The sequence below is a fragment of the Callorhinus ursinus genome, unplaced genomic scaffold (assembly GCF_003265705.2).
Source record: "Callorhinus ursinus isolate GAN/ISIS: 27379988/994484 unplaced genomic scaffold, GSC_fseal_2.0 scaffold13, whole genome shotgun sequence".
NCBI lineage: Eukaryota > Metazoa > Chordata > Mammalia > Carnivora > Otariidae > Callorhinus > Callorhinus ursinus.
In genome coordinates, this window is record NW_027397075.1 from 26,906,920 (window position 1) to 26,913,151 (window position 6,232).

Sequence of the window (6,232 nt, forward strand, 5' to 3'; positions counted from 1 at the left end):
TTTCTGAAAATACAGTGTAAGAAAATAATCATGGATGTTCCCAAATATTTATTGTCTAGAATTTTTGTCAAATTGTTTAAAATTATTAAAAAAAAAAAACAGAAGAGAACCAGTAAATATTTAAGAATAGAAGATAGGTTAAATAAAACATTCATAAGATGGAATGATTTATAAACATTAAAATAATAATGTAGGCTATTATTTGATAGCATTGGAAAATATTCTTTTTTTTTTTTTAAGATTTTATTTATTTATTTGACAGAGACACAGCAAGAGAGGGAACACAAGCAGGGGGAGTGGGAGAGGAAGAAGCAGGCTTCCTGCGGAGCAGGGAGCCCAATGCGAGGCTCGATCCCAGGACCCTGGGATCATGACCCGAGCTGAAGACAGACACTTAACGACTGAGCCACCCAGGCACCTCATAAGCCAATTTTTAAAAATTTAACAGTTTATAAGAATATTTTCCAATATGGGATGCCTGGGTGGCTCAGTCTCCCACTCCCCCTGCTTGTGTTCCCTCTCTTGCTGTGTCTCTCACTGTCAAATAAATAAGATCTTAAAAAAATTGGATTATAAAATAAATTTTATTAGTGTTTTATTTACTCATAAGATTAAAAACTTATTATAAGAAAAAAACAGCATTTATCTGTTTCTCTCTTTCTAGAGGCGATCACTTTCCTCTCTTTTTGCTGTTACTTCTGTCAGTTTTCTCCAGATTTCTAGGCATTATGTCCATACTGCTGTTTCTTGCTTTTTCAATTTTAGACATTATTTACTATCTTCCCACTATAGGAGATGAGAATTTAGCACCTCCTTTTCCTTGCAGTATAAATTTCTCCTTCTCTCATTTTATATCATGACTTTTGTTTAAATCAACATTTAATATTTATGTTTTTACAATTGTGTTTCCAGTTAAGCCACAGTATACTGTGATTACATTTTTTGGACAACTTGTTTTTTCCCTTGTAGTTCGTAGTTGCTTCAGGTTTTCCACTTGTTTATTTTTAATGTACTCTGGTAGGCAGAATTTGAAGAGGGCTGCCAAGATTTCTGTCCCTGGTGGACATGCCCCATATAATCCCCTCCCTTTGAGTCTTTGCAGGACCTCTGAAGATGATGAGATATCTCTCCTGTGATTATGTTACCTTATATGGCAAAAAGAACTTTGCAGATGTAATTAAGATTCCTAATTATTTGGCTGTGGTTTAATATAAAGGAGAGCATCTTGGGTGGGTCTGACCTAATCATATCAGCTCTTAAAAGCAAAATGAAGCAGCAGCACAGCAGATGTTCTGCTGGCCTGGAGGAAAAAAACAAACAGCCAAGTTCTGAGATGGTAATGGAGAGGGGTGGCTCCTAGGAGCTGCAGGCCTCAGTCCTTCAACCAGAAGGAACAGAATTCTGCCAACAACCTGAATGAGGTTGGAAAAGGACTCCCAAATCTTAGGCGAGATTACAGAATGGTCTCTGTTTTCTCAGAATTCCTTTTTTAACTTATTTTTTTCCTTTGGTCTGACTGGCATGTCTGATATCTGATGATATATGTGGTTATATTTAAGGGTGAGGTACATAAATGCTGACGGAATGCCTGTGTGCCTGGGAAGGGCTTTACAAATGTTGGCTTTCTGCATTTGATTGGTGTCAGTGGTAATTGGGGATGGGTTGTCTCACTGAGGACTCATCAAATCTGTTACCTGAGGAGTGTGTCTTAATCCTCTGTTTTCAATATGGTCCTCACCCCTGCCCCCCAACAGTGACTGCTGTCTCTGAGTACAAATCTTCTCAAACTCTCTCTCTTCTGAAAGTCAGTCTCTTGTTTTTTGCTGCAATGGGGGCCTGGCTGAGGGGTGGGGATCTCAAAAGGTAACTGTTTCTTCTATAAAATTTCAAGAACTCTTCCCGTTTGGTCCTAGCCAGAAGCACCCACCCGCTCCATTTCAGAGGTATGTGATGTATCCAATGCCTGAGATATTTCAGAGTTCTGTGGCACACATTGGCTTGCTTCTTACTGGCTTCTGCCTGCAAAGCTTAGATTTCAGCGTTCTCAGATCTGCTCCAGTAGTCACCACTCAGCCATGTTTTTTGTCAGTTTCCAGCATTGGTTGACATCTCTTATCTGCCCCCATTTCCTCTTCGGTATGCTTCAACTTTGTGGGTTCACATTTTATATTTCCTTAGTGCCATTTTAGAGGGGCTTGGTGGGAAGCAGATATAAAAGCATGTGTTCAAGCTGCCATGCTGTTTTTAAATCCCGTTTTTTAAAGCAGAAAGTATGTGTATATTTGTAGGTAAAAAATATCTATGCCAGACTTGTTAAGAGAAGTCAAATCTGGGTGTCAAAATTATGTGTAGTTTTTCTTTTCAAGATTTTATTTATTTATTTGAGAGAGAGAGACTGAGAGACAGAGAGCACAAGAGGAAAGAGGGTCAGAGGGAGGAGCAGACTCCCTGCTGAGCAGGGAGCCCGATGTAGGACTCGATCCCGGGGACTCCAGGATCATGACCTGAGCCGAAGGCAGTCGCTTAACCAACTGAGCCACCCAGGAGCCCTAGTTTTTATTTTCTTATGTTTCTCAAAGTCATCTATGATAAGATAACTTAGTAACTAGAAAACAATTATCCAAGTAAAATGGTATTACTATATAGATGTATTAGTCAGGCATTTTATATTAGTTTCAAATCCAAGAATTAGGTTGAGCCATATGAAATTGCTGTTTTTTTTTTTTCCAGGTAAAACAGAGGTTGAGTATCAGGACTTTCATGTGGTTCCATCTAAAATCTAATATAATACAATAAAAAAAGAAAATAGAATATTTTTATAAAGATCTCATAAATTAAAAAAAAATCTAATATAATACAGATCTCAGAGGAGACAGCCTAGAAAGTGGAGTAGCTGTCTAGAGAGGCCAGACTGAAAGCCAAGAGAGTGTACACCATTTTTTTATTGTGAGGGGACCCTCACTTGGGGTTGGCCATTGCATGTGCTATTCCCTAAGAGCCGTACCCTCCTGGGCCCCCAGGTTGAGGAGACTCATGAGCTAACCTGCTAACCTAGTTTTCAGGAGCTGACGATTTGGGATGTAACTGACAAGAAACAAACACTATTACTTCCTACTTTTCTCCCTTATTGGTACTTCCAAAACACTTTGCACACTCTGTATTAGAGTTCTCTGGCCCGATGCCTTTTTCTCCCTCTTAGGTTGTTAAATTCTTTGAAGGCAGGGATCCTCAGTTTGGTGATATTATGGACTATTTGGGGAAACACTGTTCACTGTATCACTCAGTGTTTTCTTTATAAAGATTCATGGGAAAATTTTCTCCCAGGCAAATGGCTTGTTTTTATTTTAGGAACACAGTGTAATTATGCCAGATTTGATCCCCCCTCTTTGGAAGAGGAAGCTCAGAGCCACACTTAGGCCATGGTTCTAAGCCGTACCTTCTTGAAATCTCCACTTGGATGGATGTGTTGTGGTCTTTGTATTAGTTTCTTATTGTTGCTGAAACAAAGTACCACAGCCTTAGTGTCTTCATACAACACAGATTTATCTTCTAGTTCTGGAGGTCCAAAGTCTTAAATCAGTTTCATTGGGCTAAAATCCAGGTGTTGGCAGATGTTCCTTCCAGAAGCTCTAGGGGAGGATCCATTTCCTTGTCTTTCCATCTTTTGGGGGCTTCTTACATTCCTCGGCTTATGACTCCTTCCTCCATTTTCAAAGCCAGCAGTGTGGCATCCTCGCTCTTCTCTGACAGCTGCTTTCCTCCCTTACACCGCTGTTTGACTGTGATCCTTTTGCTCCATCATATAAAGACCTCTGTGATTACACTGGGCTCTCCCTGATAATTCTGGATGATCTCCCCATCTCCCGATCCTTAATTTAGTCACATATGCAGAGTGCCCTTCCACTCCCTGCCCTTAATAGATTTTAGTTTTTAGAGCAGTTTTAATTTTGTAGCAATATTGAGCTGAAAGTATACAGATTTCCCATATACCTTCTGCCCCTTGCTCTGCTATCAACATCCTGCACCAGAATGGTAAATTTATTACAATTGATGAACTACATTGACACATCATCATGACCCCAAGTCCGGGGCTTGCTTGCTTGCTTTCTTTTTTTCAAAGCAAAGTTTATTTTTATTAATTTTAAAAAAATTTTTAAAAAGATTTTGACAGAGAGCACAAGCAGGGGGAGCGGCAGAGGGAGAGGGAGAAGCAGGCTCCCCGCTGAGCAGGGAGTCTGACATGGGGCTCGAACTCTGAGATATTGACCTGAGTCTCAATCCCAAGACCCTGGGATCATGACCTGAGCTGAAGGCAGATGCTTAACTGACTGAGCTCCCCCAGGCACCCCCCCAGGGTTTTCATTAGGGTTCTTTCTTGGTGTTATACATTCTGTGGTTTTGGACAAATGTATAATGACATGTATCCATCGTTATGGTATCTCACAGAGATACCTTTTCTCTACCTTAAAAATCCTCTCTGTTCTACCTATTCATCCCTCTTTCTCCCCAACCCCTGTCAACTACCAGTCTTTTCACCGTCTCCATAGTTTTGCCTTTTCTAAAATGTCACAGACTCTAGTATGTAGCCTTTTCAAATGGGCTTCTTTCACTTAATAGTATGAATGTAAGGTTTTTCCATGTTTTTTCACATTTGATAGCTCATTTCTTTTTAGTGTTGAATAATATTCCATTGTCTGGATGTACCACAGTTTATTTACCCATTCACCTATTAGAAAACATCTTGGTGGCTTCCAACTTTTGGCAATTATGAATAAAGCTGCTAAAAACCTCTGTGTGCAGGTTTTGTATGGGCATAAATTTTCAACAACTTTGGATAAACACCAAGGAAAGTGATTGCTGGATCATACAGTAAGAGTATATTTAGTTTAGTTTTTTTTTTTTTTAAAGATTTATTTATTTTTTTAGAGAGAGTGTGAGCAGGGGTGGGGGGAGGGGCAGAGGGAGAATCTCAAGCAGGCTCCCTGCTGAGCATGGAGCCCAACGTCAACACGGGGCTTGATCCCACGAAGCTGAGATCACGACCTGAGCCAAAACCAAGAGCCGGAAGCTTAACCCACTGATCCACCCAGGCGCCCCTGCCCTGAGTGCATTTTAAGTATTATCTTTACCCTGACTTTATCTTATCATTTTTGCTTTTATTTTTCCTTTTGTTTTGATCCTGTTTTGGTTGTAGTGAGAGAAAAACTCATAACCCCCAGGATCTACTCCAGGTTGGGAAGGTAAAGCTAGCTGCCTCTGTCCTTTCCCTCACCTCCCCAATTTGTACTGTGTGTCATGGGTAAGAGAAGCATTTTCCACTTGTAGTATATTACCAGGGCATGTGGGCATTCACCCCGGAATGCCAGATAGGTCGTGGACTGTCTAACAGAAAAGCCAGGGAGCCCTTCTGGATCCTTCTGGATCCTTCTGGATCAAAGTTGCTCTGCATCATAATGTCAACAGCTTATTTTCAGTCACTGAGGGCAGAGTGCCTCCGTAGAGAGAGAGTAATATGATGCTAAATGAGTTTTTTTGTCCCTCTGGCGAGGGCTGGACAAAAACAAATTGGGGCTTTGAGTTCTAAGGGAGGCAGGACAAGGTTCAGAGCCCTTCTGTTTGCGGGAGGCACTGAGGGCCCCTGGGATGAGCAGGGCGTGCATGTGATAGGATCCCTCAGGAGGGAGAGGAGCAGGTGGGGGTGCCCGGGGAGAAAGGAGATCTTAGCTCTTTCCTTTCCTCTGGACCTTGACCCTTGAGTGGGTGGCGCACAGAGCATCTTCCTTCACTCTCTGGTACAACTTTCATGTTCCTGGCACAGTGCCTTTGGCCTTCCATGTATGCTATTCTATCCAGGGCTAGTAGATAGCTGTGGGATTTGGGTTCTTGACTGTGTCTGGAAAGCCTGCTTTGGCATCAAGTTCCAATCCTCCCCAGGACTTCTTTTCCTATAGGTGCCACATGCCACGATTTATACACAAACATGATTTGCCTGATTGTTGGCAGTCTGGGCCTGGAACAATTTTAATTAATGGGAAAATGGTCCTCAAAACAGTGATTAGACCTCTTCAGGTACAACAAGATAAAAGCCTGATAATTTGGATGGAGTACTCTTCTTAAACGTCCATTCTATGCACAGCAGCCAATGGGAGAGCCAGGCTCTCTCCCACCTGATCCAATGAGTAATTAAGAGAGGGCTTTTTCTTCCTACCTCTCCCCTCCCTCCCCCTCCCCA